The sequence below is a fragment of the Staurois parvus genome, unplaced genomic scaffold (genome assembly GCF_062004578.1).
Source record: "Staurois parvus isolate SC_StPar_1 unplaced genomic scaffold, SC_StPar_1.0 ptg000662l, whole genome shotgun sequence".
In the NCBI taxonomy this organism is placed as follows: Eukaryota; Metazoa; Chordata; class Amphibia; order Anura; family Ranidae; genus Staurois; species Staurois parvus.
This window is the reverse complement of record NW_028318458.1, coordinates 816,241-831,658: the sequence shown is the minus strand read 5'-3', so window position 1 is coordinate 831,658 and position 15,418 is coordinate 816,241. Positions and strand designations below refer to the sequence as shown.

At 45.6% G+C, this 15,418-nt stretch overlaps 13 non-coding genes across 13 annotated transcripts; 5 read left to right on the top strand and 8 right to left on the bottom strand.

Annotated features, from left to right (window-relative positions):
- Positions 1-1,329: 1,329 nt before the first annotated feature.
- Positions 1,330-1,401, bottom strand: TRNAE-UUC (transfer RNA glutamic acid (anticodon UUC)). Its single transcript has one exon. It is a non-coding gene; the product is annotated as a tRNA-Glu (tRNA).
- A 119-nt stretch (positions 1,402-1,520) lies between these two features.
- TRNAM-CAU (transfer RNA methionine (anticodon CAU)) lies at positions 1,521-1,593 on the top strand. Its single transcript has one exon. It is a non-coding gene; the product is annotated as a tRNA-Met (tRNA).
- A 1,503-nt stretch (positions 1,594-3,096) lies between these two features.
- On the bottom strand, positions 3,097-3,168 carry TRNAE-UUC (transfer RNA glutamic acid (anticodon UUC)). The gene has a single exon. It is a non-coding gene; the product is annotated as a tRNA-Glu (tRNA).
- A 1,696-nt stretch (positions 3,169-4,864) lies between these two features.
- TRNAE-UUC (transfer RNA glutamic acid (anticodon UUC)) lies at positions 4,865-4,936 on the bottom strand. Its single transcript has one exon. It is a non-coding gene; the product is annotated as a tRNA-Glu (tRNA).
- A 119-nt stretch (positions 4,937-5,055) lies between these two features.
- On the top strand, positions 5,056-5,128 carry TRNAM-CAU (transfer RNA methionine (anticodon CAU)). Its single transcript has one exon. It is a non-coding gene; the product is annotated as a tRNA-Met (tRNA).
- Positions 5,129-6,632: 1,504 nt separating this feature from the next.
- On the bottom strand, positions 6,633-6,704 carry TRNAE-UUC (transfer RNA glutamic acid (anticodon UUC)). The gene has a single exon. It is a non-coding gene; the product is annotated as a tRNA-Glu (tRNA).
- Positions 6,705-6,823: 119 nt separating this feature from the next.
- TRNAM-CAU (transfer RNA methionine (anticodon CAU)) lies at positions 6,824-6,896 on the top strand. Its single transcript has one exon. It is a non-coding gene; the product is annotated as a tRNA-Met (tRNA).
- A 1,503-nt stretch (positions 6,897-8,399) lies between these two features.
- TRNAE-UUC (transfer RNA glutamic acid (anticodon UUC)) lies at positions 8,400-8,471 on the bottom strand. Its single transcript has one exon. It is a non-coding gene; the product is annotated as a tRNA-Glu (tRNA).
- A 1,696-nt stretch (positions 8,472-10,167) lies between these two features.
- TRNAE-UUC (transfer RNA glutamic acid (anticodon UUC)) lies at positions 10,168-10,239 on the bottom strand. Its single transcript has one exon. It is a non-coding gene; the product is annotated as a tRNA-Glu (tRNA).
- Positions 10,240-10,358: 119 nt separating this feature from the next.
- Positions 10,359-10,431, top strand: TRNAM-CAU (transfer RNA methionine (anticodon CAU)). The gene has a single exon. It is a non-coding gene; the product is annotated as a tRNA-Met (tRNA).
- A 1,504-nt stretch (positions 10,432-11,935) lies between these two features.
- TRNAE-UUC (transfer RNA glutamic acid (anticodon UUC)) lies at positions 11,936-12,007 on the bottom strand. The gene has a single exon. It is a non-coding gene; the product is annotated as a tRNA-Glu (tRNA).
- A 119-nt stretch (positions 12,008-12,126) lies between these two features.
- TRNAM-CAU (transfer RNA methionine (anticodon CAU)) lies at positions 12,127-12,199 on the top strand. Its single transcript has one exon. It is a non-coding gene; the product is annotated as a tRNA-Met (tRNA).
- Positions 12,200-13,702: 1,503 nt separating this feature from the next.
- On the bottom strand, positions 13,703-13,774 carry TRNAE-UUC (transfer RNA glutamic acid (anticodon UUC)). Its single transcript has one exon. It is a non-coding gene; the product is annotated as a tRNA-Glu (tRNA).
- Between the last annotated feature and the right edge of the window lie 1,644 nt (positions 13,775-15,418).

Genomic DNA, 15,418 nt, shown 5'->3' with positions numbered 1-15,418 from the left:
TCTAACAGAGCTTGCAACATATACTGTCTACTCACCCTGGAAAAAAACACATGCATTTTCCACACACCCACCATGTCACGGGCTTCACTCCCTTTCATCACACAGAAAGAAAACAGAACAGAGGATCCAAAAGGGCTTTTACAAAGGTGGGAAAAATGGGAAAAGTCCCCACCTTGTTGTCCTCCCTGATTTCAAAACGCTTTCTTTGCCTTTGAACAGCACGGGTACTTTAACTTCCCCCTTTCGCCGCTTTTCCTCACTGCATGATTACCGGTGGGAAATGATTTGTGCATGGATTTGGCTTCCTTGGAAAGAAGCCCAAAAGAAATAGCATTCCCTCCTATCTTTACCCGCAAACGTTGGACTCCCAGCCTTGACGTGGATTAGGCCCTTTTTAGCAACTGTGGGAAACTGGAGAAGGACCGCTTCTGAAATGGGCATTGAGTGTTTTTGCTTCACTTTGCTATGTTTCAAAGGCTTTTTAATAGTGTCTCTCAGCATCTTATAGAAGGAGTGGCGAAAAGCGGAAGAAAAGCAGCAACCTCTTTGAAATGAAAGGCCAGATTTCCAAAAGCAATTTCATATCAAGCCCAATAAGGATTGTTGAAAGCAAGCACATGTGCCCCATTGATCAGCACTTGGACAAGACAGGGAATGAAATTGAAGAGACAGAGAGGAATGTAAAGAGTTTTTGGTTTTTTTTTTTTCAAAAAAAGAGTGAAAGATCTTTCTGGTCCTTCTCAGTTTCACCCTTTTCTCTTGGCACATGAAAAGCCGAGGCTCTTTGGCTTTGCCTTTAGTTCATGGTTTGCTCTCAGCGTATGATAACCACTGTGGATGTTGTTTCTTTGTAAGAATGTGCAATGATTTGTTTCTGTTTTATCTGCGGCACCAAAACTGGGTCCACCAGTCCTGCCATAGTGTAGGCCTTTGTTTTGTTTTGTTTTCCTTCCATGAAGGCAAGGTGGGGACGGAATATTCTTAATGTCGCCTGGGGTTTTCTTCGTTGATTTCATTGGGTTTTTATGACCGGTCAGTGATGACTGTGAGTGTTTGCAAGTTTTTAGTCTTCGCATGTCTTTCGACTCTTTGATAAATTGTCCTCAAAATGAGCGTAGAGAGAGGGAGGCAAAGCAGCAAGACCCGCTGGACTATGCGGGCAGATTTGTAAAGCAGTTGGAAGTAAAGCACTAGGGGTTGTTGAAGCAGAGCATGTATGTTGCGTTGCTTGGTACTTTGCCAACAAGGGAATGATTTCAGGTTGCAAGGGGAAAAGAGTTTGGCAGGTTTAAGCAGCAGGAGGAAGCGTGTCACTAAAATATCTTGCATTTCCCATACCGGGAGTCGAACCCGGGCCGCCTGGGTGAAAACCAGGAATCCTAACCGCTAGACCATATGGGAAAACTGCCAAGGCTGCTGTGGGAGAAATAGAGAAAACCAAAGCGAGAAGAAAACTAGCACCGCCATGGTCTTCCAAGCGTGGTGGGCAGGGGGGACAAGTGCCCATCTTCCAGCACGCAGCCTCGTTAGTGCAGTAGGTAGCGCGTCAGTCTCATAATCTGAAGGTCGTGAGTTCGATCCTCACACGGGGCACTCTTCTCTAGGCTTTTTCTGCCACTTGGAGTCCTTAATGGCTGAAAGCCGCTACTCTGCATCTTTCAAGCTTTGCAAGAAGCCATATCCAGGGAAAAGTCATCAGCAGCTCAAGCTTTCAAAGCTCCTTTGCCCTCCACCATTTTCCTCAGGAGCCGAAATCGCCAACTCTGCATGTAACAGAGCTTGCAACATACACTGTCTACTCACCCTGGAAAAAAACACATGCATTTTCCACACATCCACCATGTCACGGGCTTCACTCCCTTTCATCACACAGAAAGAAAACAGAACAGAGGATCCAAAAGGGCTTTTACAAAGGTGGGAAAAATGGGAAAAGTCCCCACCTTGTTGTCCTCCCTGATTTCAAAACGCTTTCTTTGCCTTTGAATAGCACGGGTACTTTAACTTCCCCCTTTCGCCGCTTTTCCTCACTGCATGATTACCGGTGGGAAATGATTTGTGCATGGATTTGGCTTCCTTGGAAAGAAGCCCAAAAGAAATAGCATTCCCTCCTATCTTTACCCGCAAACGTTGGACTCCCAGCCTTGACGTGGATTAGGCCCTTTTTAGCAACTGTGGGAAACTGGAGAAGGACCGCTTCTGAAATGGGCATTGAGTGTTTTTGCTTCACTTTGCTATGTTTCAAAGGCTTTTTAATAGTGTCTCTCAGCATCTTATAGAAGGAGTGGCGAAAAGCGGAAGAAAAGCAGCAACCTCTTTGAAATGAAAGGCCAGATTTCCAAAAGCAATTTCATATCAAGCCCAATAAGGATTGTTGAAAGCAAGCACATGTGCCCCATTGCTCAGCACTTGGACAAGACAGGGAATGAAATTGAAGAGACAGAGAGGAATGTAAAGAGTTTTTGGTTTTTTTTTTTCAAAAAAAGAGTGAAAGATCTTTCTGGTCCTTCTCAGTTTCACCCTTTTCTCTTGGCACATGAAAAGCCGAGGCTCTTTGGCTTTGCCTTTAGTTCATGGTTTGCTCTCAGCGTATGATAACCACTGTGGATGTTGTTTCTTTGTAAGAATGTGCAATGATTTGTTTCTGTTTTATCTGCGGCACCAAAACTGGGTCCACCAGTCCTGCCATAGTGTAGGCCTTTGTTTTGTTTTGTTTTCCTTCCATGAAGGCAAGGTGGGGACGGAATATTCTTAATGTCGCCTGGGGTTTTCTTCGTTGATTTCATTGGGTTTTTATGACCGGTCAGTGATGACTGTGAGTGTTTGCAAGTTTTTAGTCTTCGCATGTCTTTCGACTCTTTGATAAATTGTCCTCAAAATGAGCGTAGAGAGAGGGAGGCAAAGCAGCAAGACCCGCTGGACTATGCGGGCAGATTTGTAAAGCAGTTGGAAGTAAAGCACTAGGGGTTGTTGAAGCAGAGCATGTATGTTGCGTTGCTTGGTACTTTGCCAACAAGGGAATGATTTGAGGTTGCAAGGGGAAAAGAGTTTGGCAGGTTTAAGCAGCAGGAGCAAGCGTGTCACTAAAATGTCTTGCATTTCCCATACCGGGAGTCGAACCCGGGCCGCCTGGGTGAAAACCAGGAATCCTAAGCGCTAGACCATATGGGAAAACTGCCAAGGCTGCTGTGGGAGAAATAGAGAAAACCAAAGCGAGAAGAAAACTAGCACCGCCATGGTCTTCCAAGCGTGGTGGGCAGGTGGGACAAGTGCCCATCTTCCAGCACGCAGCCTCGTTGGCACAGTAAGTAGCATGTCAGTCTCATAATCTGAAGGTCGTGAGTTCGATCCTCACACGGGGCACTCTTCTCTAGGCTTTTTCTGCCACTTGGAGTCCTTAATGGCTGAAAGCCGCTACTCTGCATCTTTAAAGCTTTGCAAGAAGCCATATCCAGGGAAAAGTCATCAGCAGCTCAAGCTTTCAAAGCTCCTTTGCCCTCCACCATTTTCCTCAGGAGCCGAAATCGCCAACTCTGCATGTAACAGAGCTTGCAACATACACTGTCTACTCACCCTGGAAAAAAACACATGCATTTTCCACACATCCACCATGTCACGGGCTTCACTCCCTTTCATCACACAGAAAGAAAACAGAACAGAGGATCCAAAAGGGCTTTTACAAAGGTGTGAAAAATGGGAAAAGTCCCCACCTTGTTGTCCTCCCTGATTTCAAAACGCCTTCTTTGCCTTTGAACAGCACGGGTACTTTAACTTCCCCCTTTCGCCGCTTTTCCTCACTGCATGATTACCGGTGGGAAATGATTTGTGCATGGATTTGGCTTCCTTGGAAAGAAGCCCAAAAGAAATAGCATTCCCTCCTATCTTTACCCGCAAACGTTGGACTCCCAGCCTTGACGTGGATTAGGCCCTTTTTAGCAACTGTGGGAAACTGGAGAAGGACCGCTTCTGAAATGGGCATTGAGTGTTTTTGCTTCACTTTGCTATGTTTCAAAGGCTTTTTAATAGTGTCTCTCAGCATCTTATAGAAGGAGTGGCGAAAAGCAGAAGAAAAGCAGCAACCTCTTTGAAATGAAAGGCCAGATTTCCAAAAGCAATTTCATATCAAGCCCAATAAGGCTTGTTGAAAGCAAGCACATGTGCCCCATTGCTCAGCACTTGGACAAGACAGGGAATGAAATTGAAGAGACAGAGAGGAATGTAAAGAGTTTTTGGTTTTTTTTTTTTCAAAAAAAGAGTGAAAGATCTTTCTGGTCCTTCTCAGTTTCACCCTTTTCTCTTGGCACATGAAAAGCCGAGGCTCTTTGGCTTTGCCTTTAGTTCATGGTTTGCTCTCAGCGTATGATAACCACTGTGGATGTTGTTTCTTTGTAAGAATGTGCAATGATTTGTTTCTGTTTTATCTGCGGCACCAAAACTGGGTCCACCAGTCCTGCCATAGTGTAGGCCTTTGTTTTGTTTTGTTTTCCTTCCATGAAGGCAAGGTGGGGACGGAATATTCTTAATGTCGCCTGGGGTTTTCTTCGTTGATTTCATTGGGTTTTTATGACCGGTCAGTGATGACTGTGAGTGTTTGCAAGTTTTTAGTCTTCGCATGTCTTTCGACTCTTTGATAAATTGTCCTCAAAATGAGCGTAGAGAGAGGGAGGCAAAGCAGCAAGACCCGCTGGATTATGCGGGCAGATTTGTAAAGCAGTTGGAAGTAAAGCACTAGGGGTTGTTGAAGCAGAGCATGTATGTTGCGTTGCTTGGTACTTTGCACACAAGGGAATGATTTGAGGTTGCAAGGGGAAAAGAGTTTGGCAGGTTTAAGCAGCAGGAGCAAGCGTGTCACTAAAATATCTTGCATTTCCCATACCGGGAGTCGAACCCGGGCCGCCTGGGTGAAAACCAGGAATCCTAACCGCTAGACCATATGGGAAAACTGCCAAGGCTGCTGTGGGAGAAATAGAGAAAACCAAAGCGAGAAGAAAACTAGCACCGCCATGGTCTTCCAAGCGTGGTGGGCAGGGGGGACAAGTGCCCATCTTCCAGCACGCAGCCTCGTTAGCGCAGTAGGTAGCGCGTCAGGCTCATAATCTGAAGGTCGTGAGTTCGATCCTCACACGGGGCACTCTTCTCTAGGCTTTTTCTGCCACTTGGAGTCCTTAATGGCTGAAAGCCGCTACTCTGCATCTTTAAAGCTTTGCAAGAAGCCATATCCAGGGAAAAGTCATCAGCAGCTCAAGCTTTCAAAGCTCCTTTGCCCTCCACCATTTTCCTCAGGAGCCGAAATCGCCAACTCTGCATGTAACAGAGCTTGCAACATACACTGTCTACTCACCCTGGAAAAAAACACATGCATTTTCCACACATCCACCATGTCACGGGCTTCACTCCCTTTCATCACACAGAAAGAAAACAGAACAGAGGATCCAAAAGGGCTTTTACAAAGGTGTGAAAAATGGGAAAAGTCCCCACCTTGTTGTCCTCCCTGATTTCAAAACGCCTTCTTTGCCTTTGAACAGCACGGGTACTTTAACTTCCCCCTTTCGCCGCTTTTCCTCACTGCATGATTACCGGTGGGAAATGATTTGTGCATGGATTTGGCTTCCTTGGAAAGAAGCCCAAAAGAAATAGCATTCCCTCCTATCTTTACCCGCAAACGTTGGACTCCCAGCCTTGACGTGGATTAGGCCCTTTTTAGCAACTGTGGGAAACTGGAGAAGGACCGCTTCTGAAATGGGCATTGAGTGTTTTTGCTTCACTTTGCTATGTTTCAAAGGCTTTTTAATAGTGTCTCTCAGCATCTTATAGAAGGAGTGGCGAAAAGCGGAAGAAAAGCAGCAACCTCTTTGAAATGAAAGGCCAGATTTCCAAAAGCAATTTCATATCAAGCCCAATAAGGCTTGTTGAAAGCAAGCACATGTGCCCCATTGCTCAGCACTTGGACAAGACAGGGAATGAAATTGAAGAGACAGAGAGGAATGTAAAGAGTTTTTGGTTTTTTTTTTTTCAAAAAAAGAGTGAAAGATCTTTCTGGTCCTTCTCAGTTTCACCCTTTTCTCTTGGCACATGAAAAGCCGAGGCTCTTTGGCTTTGCCTTTAGTTCATGGTTTGCTCTCAGCGTATGATAACCACTGTGGATGTTGTTTCTTTGTAAGAATGTGCAATGATTTGTTTCTGTTTTATCTGCGGCACCAAAACTGGGTCCACCAGTCCTGCCATAGTGTAGGCCTTTGTTTTGTTTTGTTTTCCTTCCATGAAGGCAAGGTGGGGACGGAATATTCTTAATGTCGCCTGGGGTTTTCTTCGTTGATTTCATTGGGTTTTTATGACCGGTCAGTGATGACTGTGAGTGTTTGCAAGTTTTTAGTCTTCGCATGTCTTTCGACTCTTTGATAAATTGTCCTCAAAATGAGCGTAGAGAGAGGGAGGCAAAGCAGCAAGACCCGCTGGACTATGCGGGCAGATTTGTAAAGCAGTTGGAAGTAAAGCACTAGGGGTTGTTGAAGCAGAGCATGTATGTTGCGTTGCTTGGTACTTTGCACACAAGGGAATGATTTCAGGTTGCAAGGGGAAAAGAGTTTGGCAGGTTTAAGCAGCAGGAGCAAGCGTGTCACTAAAATATCTTGCATTTCCCATACCGGGAGTCGAACCCGGGCCGCCTGGGTGAAAACCAGGAATCCTAACCGCTAGACCATATGGGAAAACTGCCAAGGCTGCTGTGGGAGAAATAGAGAAAACCAAAGCGAGAAGAAAACTAGCACCGCCATGGTCTTCCAAGCGTGGTGGGCAGGGGGGACAAGTGCCCATCTTCCAGCACGCAGCCTCGTTAGCGCAGTAGGTAGCGCGTCAGGCTCATAATCTGAAGGTTGTGAGTTCGATCCTCACACGGGGCACTCTTCTCTAGGCTTTTTCTGCCACTTGGAGTCCTTAATGGCTGAAAGCCGCTATTCTGCATCTTTCAAGCTTTGCAAGAAGCCATATCCAGGGAAAAGTCATCAGCAGCTCAAGCTTTCAAAGCTCCTTTGCCCTCCACCATTTTCCTCAGGAGCCGAAATCGCCAACTCTGCATCTAACAGAGCTTGCAACATACACTGTCTACTCACCCTGGAAAAAAACACATGCATTTTCCACACACCCACCATGTCACGGGCTTCACTCCCTTTCATCACACAGAAAGAAAACAGAACAGAGGATCCAAAAGGGCTTTTACAAAGGTGGGAAAAATGGGAAAAGTCCCCACCTTGTTGTCCTCCCTGATTTCAAAACACTTTCTTTGCCTTTGAACAGCACGGGTACTTTAACTTCCCCCTTTCGCCGCTTTTCCTCACTGCATGATTACCGGTGGGAAATGATTTGTGCATGGATTTGGCTTCCTTGGAAAGAAGCCCAAAAGAAATAGCATTCCCTCCTATCTTTACCCGCAAACGTTGGACTCCCAGCCTTGACGTGGATTAGGCCCTTTTTAGCAACTGTGGGAAACTGGAGAAGGACCGCTTCTGAAATGGGCATTGAGTGTTTTTGCTTCACTTTGCTATGTTTCAAAGGCTTTTTAATAGTGTCTCTCAGCATCTTATAGAAGGAGTGGCGAAAAGCGGAAGAAAAGCAGCAACCTCTTTGAAATGAAAGGCCAGATTTCCAAAAGCAATTTCATATCAAGCCCAATAAGGATTGTTGAAAGCAAGCACATGTGCCCCATTGCTCAGCACTTGGACAAGACAGGGAATGAAATTGAAGAGACAGAGAGGAATGTAAAGAGTTTTTGGTTTTTTTTTTTCAAAAAAAGAGTGAAAGATCTTTCTGGTCCTTCTCAGTTTCACCCTTTTCTCTTGGCACATGAAAAGCCGAGGCTCTATGGCTTTGCCTTTAGTTCATGGTTTGCTCTCAGCGTATGATAACCACTGTGGATGTTGTTTCTTTGTAAGAATGTGCAATGATTTGTTTCTGTTTTATCTGCGGCACCAAAACTGGGTCCACCAGTCCTGCCATAGTGTAGGCCTTTGTTTTGTTTTGTTTTCCTTCCATGAAGGCAAGGTGGGGACGGAATATTCTTAATGTCGCCTGGGGTTTTCTTCGTTGATTTCATTGGGTTTTTATGACCGGTCAGTGATGACTGTGAGTGTTTGCAAGTTTTTAGTCTTCGCATGTCTTTCGACTCTTTGATAAATTGTCCTCAAAATGAGCGTAGAGAGAGGGAGGCAAAGCAGCAAGACCCGCTGGACTATGCGGGCAGATTTGTAAAGCAGTTGGAAGTAAAGCACTAGGGGTTGTTGAAGCAGAGCATGTATGTTGCGTTGCTTGGTACTTTGCCAACAAGGGAATGATTTCAGGTTGCAAGGGGAAAAGAGTTTGGCAGGTTTAAGCAGCAGGAGCAAGCGTGTCACTAAAATGTCTTGCATTTCCCATACCGGGAGTCGAACCCGGGCCGCCTGGGTGAAAACCAGGAATCCTAACCGCTAGACCATATGGGAAAACTGCCAAGGCTGCTGTGGGAGAAATAGAGAAAACCAAAGCGAGAAGAAAACTAGCACCGCCATGGTCTTCCAAGCGTGGTGGGCAGGTGGGACAAGTGCCCATCTTCCAGCACGCAGCCTCGTTGGCACAGTATGTAGCATGTCAGTCTCATAATCTGAAGGTCGTGAGTTCGATCCTCACACGGGGCACTCTTCTCTAGGCTTTTTCTGCCACTTGGAGTCCTTAATGGCTGAAAGCCGCTACTCTGCATCTTTAAAGCTTTGCAAGAAGCCATATCCAGGGAAAAGTCATCAGCAGCTCAAGCTTTCAAAGCTCCTTTGCCCTCCACCATTTTCCTCAGGAGCCGAAATCGCCAACTCTGCATGTAACAGAGCTTGCAACATACACTGTCTACTCACCCTGGAAAAAAACACATGCATTTTCCACACATCCACCATGTCACGGGCTTCACTCCCTTTCATCACACAGAAAGAAAACAGAACAGAGGATCCAAAAGGGCTTTTACAAAGGTGTGAAAAATGGGAAAAGTCCCCACCTTGTTGTCCTCCCTGATTTCAAAACGCCTTCTTTGCCTTTGAACAGCACGGGTACTTTAACTTCCCCCTTTCGCCGCTTTTCCTCACTGCATGATTACCGGTGGGAAATGATTTGTGCATGGATTTGGCTTCCTTGGAAAGAAGCCCAAAAGAAATAGCATTCCCTCCTATCTTTACCCGCAAACGTTGGACTCCCAGCCTTGACGTGGATTAGGCCCTTTTTAGCAACTGTGGGAAACTGGAGAAGGACCGCTTCTGAAATGGGCATTGAGTGTTTTTGCTTCACTTTGCTATGTTTCAAAGGCTTTTTAATAGTGTCTCTCAGCATCTTATAGAAGGAGTGGCGAAAAGCGGAAGAAAAGCAGCAACCTCTTTGAAATGAAAGGCCAGATTTCCAAAAGCAATTTCATATCAAGCCCAATAAGGCTTGTTGAAAGCAAGCACATGTGCCCCATTGCTCAGCACTTGGACAAGACAGGGAATGAAATTGAAGAGACAGAGAGGAATGTAAAGAGTTTTTGGTTTTTTTTTTTTCAAAAAAAGAGTGAAAGATCTTTCTGGTCCTTCTCAGTTTCACCCTTTTCTCTTGGCACATGAAAAGCCGAGGCTCTTTGGCTTTGCCTTTAGTTCATGGTTTGCTCTCAGCGTATGATAACCACTGTGGATGTTGTTTCTTTGTAAGAATGTGCAATGATTTGTTTCTGTTTTATCTGCGGCACCAAAACTGGGTCCACCAGTCCTGCCATAGTGTAGGCCTTTGTTTTGTTTTGTTTTCCTTCCATGAAGGCAAGGTGGGGACGGAATATTCTTAATGTCGCCTGGGGTTTTCTTCGTTGATTTCATTGGGTTTTTATGACCGGTCAGTGATGACTGTGAGTGTTTGCAAGTTTTTAGTCTTCGCATGTCTTTCGACTCTTTGATAAATTGTCCTCAAAATGAGCGTAGAGAGAGGGAGGCAAAGCAGCAAGACCCGCTGGACTATGCGGGCAGATTTGTAAAGCAGTTGGAAGTAAAGCACTAGGGGTTGTTGAAGCAGAGCATGTATGTTGCGTTGCTTGGTACTTTGCCAACAAGGGAATGATTTCAGATTGCAAGGGGAAAAGAGTTTGGCAGGTTTAAGCAGCAGGAGCAAGCGTGTCACTAAAATATCTTGCATTTCCCATACCGGGAGTCGAACCCGAGCCGCCTGGGTGAAAACCAGGAATCCTAACCGCTAGACCATATGGGAAAACTGCCAAGGCTGCTGTGGGAGAAATAGAGAAAACCAAAGCGAGAAGAAAACTAGCACCGCCATGGTCTTCCAAGCGTGGTGGGCAGGGGGGACAAGTGCCCATCTTCCAGCACGCAGCCTCGTTAGCGCAGTAGGTAGCGCGTCAGGCTCATAATCTGAAGGTCGTGAGTTCGATCCTCACACGGGGCACTCTTCTCTAGGCTTTTTCTGCCACTTGGAGTCCTTAATGGCTGAAAGCCGCTACTCTGCATCTTTCAAGCTTTGCAAGAAGCCATATCCAGGGAAAAGTCATCAGCAGCTCAAGCTTTCAAAGCTCCTTTGCCCTCCACCATTTTCCTCAGGAGCCGAAATCGCCAACTCTGCATCTAACAGAGCTTGCAACATATACTGTCTACTCACCCTGGAAAAAAACACATGCATTTTCCACACACCCACCATGTCACGGGCTTCACTCCCTTTCATCACACAGAAAGAAAACAGAACAGAGGATCCAAAAGGGCTTTTACAAAGGTGGGAAAAATGGGAAAAGTCCCCACCTTGTTGTCCTCCCTGATTTCAAAACGCTTTCTTTGCCTTTGAACAGCACGGGTACTTTAACTTCCCCCTTTCGCCGCTTTTCCTCACTGCATGATTACCGGTGGGAAATGATTTGTGCATGGATTTGGCTTCCTTGGAAAGAAGCCCAAAAGAAATAGCATTCCCTCCTATCTTTACCCGCAAACGTTGGACTCCCAGCCTTGACGTGGATTAGGCCCTTTTTAGCAACTGTGGGAAACTGGAGAAGGACCGCTTCTGAAATGGGCATTGAGTGTTTTTGCTTCACTTTGCTATGTTTCAAAGGCTTTTTAATAGTGTCTCTCAGCATCTTATAGAAGGAGTGGCGAAAAGCGGAAGAAAAGCAGCAACCTCTTTGAAATGAAAGGCCAGATTTCCAAAAGCAATTTCATATCAAGCCCAATAAGGATTGTTGAAAGCAAGCACATGTGCCCCATTGATCAGCACTTGGACAAGACAGGGAATGAAATTGAAGAGACAGAGAGGAATGTAAAGAGTTTTTGGTTTTTTTTTTTTCAAAAAAAGAGTGAAAGATCTTTCTGGTCCTTCTCAGTTTCACCCTTTTCTCTTGGCACATGAAAAGCCGAGGCTCTTTGGCTTTGCCTTTAGTTCATGGTTTGCTCTCAGCGTATGATAACCACTGTGGATGTTGTTTCTTTGTAAGAATGTGCAATGATTTGTTTCTGTTTTATCTGCGGCACCAAAACTGGGTCCACCAGTCCTGCCATAGTGTAGGCCTTTGTTTTGTTTTGTTTTCCTTCCATGAAGGCAAGGTGGGGACGGAATATTCTTAATGTCGCCTGGGGTTTTCTTCGTTGATTTCATTGGGTTTTTATGACCGGTCAGTGATGACTGTGAGTGTTTGCAAGTTTTTAGTCTTCGCATGTCTTTCGACTCTTTGATAAATTGTCCTCAAAATGAGCGTAGAGAGAGGGAGGCAAAGCAGCAAGACCCGCTGGACTATGCGGGCAGATTTGTAAAGCAGTTGGAAGTAAAGCACTAGGGGTTGTTGAAGCAGAGCATGTATGTTGCGTTGCTTGGTACTTTGCCAACAAGGGAATGATTTCAGGTTGCAAGGGGAAAAGAGTTTGGCAGGTTTAAGCAGCAGGAGGAAGCGTGTCACTAAAATATCTTGCATTTCCCATACCGGGAGTCGAACCCGGGCCGCCTGGGTGAAAACCAGGAATCCTAACCGCTAGACCATATGGGAAAACTGCCAAGGCTGCTGTGGGAGAAATAGAGAAAACCAAAGCGAGAAGAAAACTAGCACCGCCATGGTCTTCCAAGCGTGGTGGGCAGGGGGGACAAGTGCCCATCTTCCAGCACGCAGCCTCGTTAGTGCAGTAGGTAGCGCGTCAGTCTCATAATCTGAAGGTCGTGGGTTCGATCCTCACACGGGGCACTCTTCTCTAGGCTTTTTCTGCCACTTGGAGTCCTTAATGGCTGAAAGCCGCTACTCTGCATCTTTCAAGCTTTGCAAGAAGCCATATCCAGGGAAAAGTCATCAGCAGCTCAAGCTTTCAAAGCTCCTTTGCCCTCCACCATTTTCCTCAGGAGCCGAAATCGCCAACTCTGCATCTAACAGAGCTTGCAACATACACTGTCTACTCACCCTGGAAAAAAACACATGCATTTTCCACACATCCACCATGTCACGGGCTTCACTCCCTTTCATCACACAGAAAGAAAACAGAACAGAGGATCCAAAAGGGCTTTTACAAAGGTGGGAAAAATGGGAAAAGTCCCCACCTTGTTGTCCTCCCTGATTTCAAAACGCTTTCTTTGCCTTTGAATAGCACGGGTACTTTAACTTCCCCCTTTCGCCGCTTTTCCTCACTGCATGATTACCGGTGGGAAATGATTTGTGCATGGATTTGGCTTCCTTGGAAAGAAGCCCAAAAGAAATAGCATTCCCTCCTATCTTTACCCGCAAACGTTGGACTCCCAGCCTTGACGTGGATTAGGCCCTTTTTAGCAACTGTGGGAAACTGGAGAAGGACCGCTTCTGAAATGGGCATTGAGTGTTTTTGCTTCACTTTGCTATGTTTCAAAGGCTTTTTAATAGTGTCTCTCAGCATCTTATAGAAGGAGTGGCGAAAAGCGGAAGAAAAGCAGCAACCTCTTTGAAATGAAAGGCCAGATTTCCAAAAGCAATTTCATATCAAGCCCAATAAGGATTGTTGAAAGCAAGCACATGTGCCCCATTGCTCAGCACTTGGACAAGACAGGGAATGAAATTGAAGAGACAGAGAGGAATGTAAAGAGTTTTTGGTTTTTTTTTTTCAAAAAAAGAGTGAAAGATCTTTCTGGTCCTTCTCAGTTTCACCCTTTTCTCTTGGCACATGAAAAGCCGAGGCTCTTTGGCTTTGCCTTTAGTTCATGGTTTGCTCTCAGCGTATGATAACCACTGTGGATGTTGTTTCTTTGTAAGAATGTGCAATGATTTGTTTCTGTTTTATCTGCGGCACCAAAACTGGGTCCACCAGTCCTGCCATAGTGTAGGCCTTTGTTTTGTTTTGTTTTCCTTCCATGAAGGCAAGGTGGGGACGGAATATTCTTAATGTCGCCTGGGGTTTTCTTCGTTGATTTCATTGGGTTTTTATGACCGGTCAGTGATGACTGTGAGTGTTTGCAAGTTTTTAGTGTTCGCATGTCTTTCGACTCTTTGATAAATTGTCCTCAAAATGAGCGTAGAGAGAGGGAGGCAAAGCAGCAAGACCCGCTGGACTATGCGGGCAGATTTGTAAAGCAGTTGGAAGTAAAGCACTAGGGGTTGTTGAAGCAGAGCATGTATGTTGCGTTGCTTGGTACTTTGCCAACAAGGGAATGATTTGAGGTTGCAAGGGGAAAAGAGTTTGGCAGGTTTAAGCAGCAGGAGCAAGCGTGTCACTAAAATGTCTTGCATTTCCCATACCGGGAGTCGAACCCGGGCCGCCTGGGTGAAAACCAGGAATCCTAAGCGCTAGACCATATGGGAAAACTGCCAAGGCTGCTGTGGGAGAAATAGAGAAAACCAAAGCGAGAAGAAAACTAGCACCGCCATGGTCTTCCAAGCGTGGTGGGCAGGTGGGACAAGTGCCCATCTTCCAGCACGCAGCCTCGTTGGCACAGTAAGTAGCATGTCAGTCTCATAATCTGAAGGTCGTGAGTTCGATCCTCACACGGGGCACTCTTCTCTAGGCTTTTTCTGCCACTTGGAGTCCTTAATGGCTGAAAGCCGCTACTCTGCATCTTTAAAGCTTTGCAAGAAGCCATATCCAGGGAAAAGTCATCAGCAGCTCAAGCTTTCAAAGCTCCTTTGCCCTCCACCATTTTCCTCAGGAGCCGAAATCGCCAACTCTGCATGTAACAGAGCTTGCAACATACACTGTCTACTCACCCTGGAAAAAAACACATGCATTTTCCACACATCCACCATGTCACGGGCTTCACTCCCTTTCATCACACAGAAAGAAAACAGAACAGAGGATCCAAAAGGGCTTTTACAAAGGTGTGAAAAATGGGAAAAGTCCCCACCTTGTTGTCCTCCCTGATTTCAAAACGCCTTCTTTGCCTTTGAACAGCACGGGTACTTTAACTTCCCCCTTTCGCCGCTTTTCCTCACTGCATGATTACCGGTGGGAAATGATTTGTGCATGGATTTGGCTTCCTTGGAAAGAAGCCCAAAAGAAATAGCATTCCCTCCTATCTTTACCCGCAAACGTTGGACTCCCAGCCTTGACGTGGATTAGGCCCTTTTTAGCAACTGTGGGAAACTGGAGAAGGACCGCTTCTGAAATGGGCATTGAGTGTTTTTGCTTCACTTTGCTATGTTTCAAAGGCTTTTTAATAGTGTCTCTCAGCATCTTATAGAAGGAGTGGCGAAAAGCAGAAGAAAAGCAGCAACCTCTTTGAAATGAAAGGCCAGATTTCCAAAAGCAATTTCATATCAAGCCCAATAAGGCTTGTTGAAAGCAAGCACATGTGCCCCATTGCTCAGCACTTGGACAAGACAGGGAATGAAATTGAAGAGACAGAGAGGAATGTAAAGAGTTTTTGGTTTTTTTTTTTTCAAAAAAAGAGTGAAAGATCTTTCTGGTCCTTCTCAGTTTCACCCTTTTCTCTTGGCACATGAAAAGCCGAGGCTCTTTGGCTTTGCCTTTAGTTCATGGTTTGCTCTCAGCGTATGATAACCACTGTGGATGTTGTTTCTTTGTAAGAATGTGCAATGATTTGTTTCTGTTTTATCTGCGGCACCAAAACTGGGTCCACCAGTCCTGCCATAGTGTAGGCCTTTGTTTTGTTTTGTTTTCCTTCCATGAAGGCAAGGTGGGGACGGAATATTCTTAATGTCGCCTGGGGTTTTCTTCGTTGATTTCATTGGGTTTTTATGACCGGTCAGTGATGACTGTGAGTGTTTGCAAGTTTTTAGTCTTCGCATGTCTTTCGACTCTTTGATAAATTGTCCTCAAAATGAGCGTAGAGAGAGGGAGGCAAAGCAGCAAGACCCGCTGGATTATGCGGGCAGATTTGTAAAGCAGTTGGAAGTAAAGCACTAGGGGTTGTTGAAGCAGAGCATGTATGTTGCGTTGCTTGGTACTTTGCACACAAGGGAATGATTTGAGGTTGCAAGGGGAAAAGA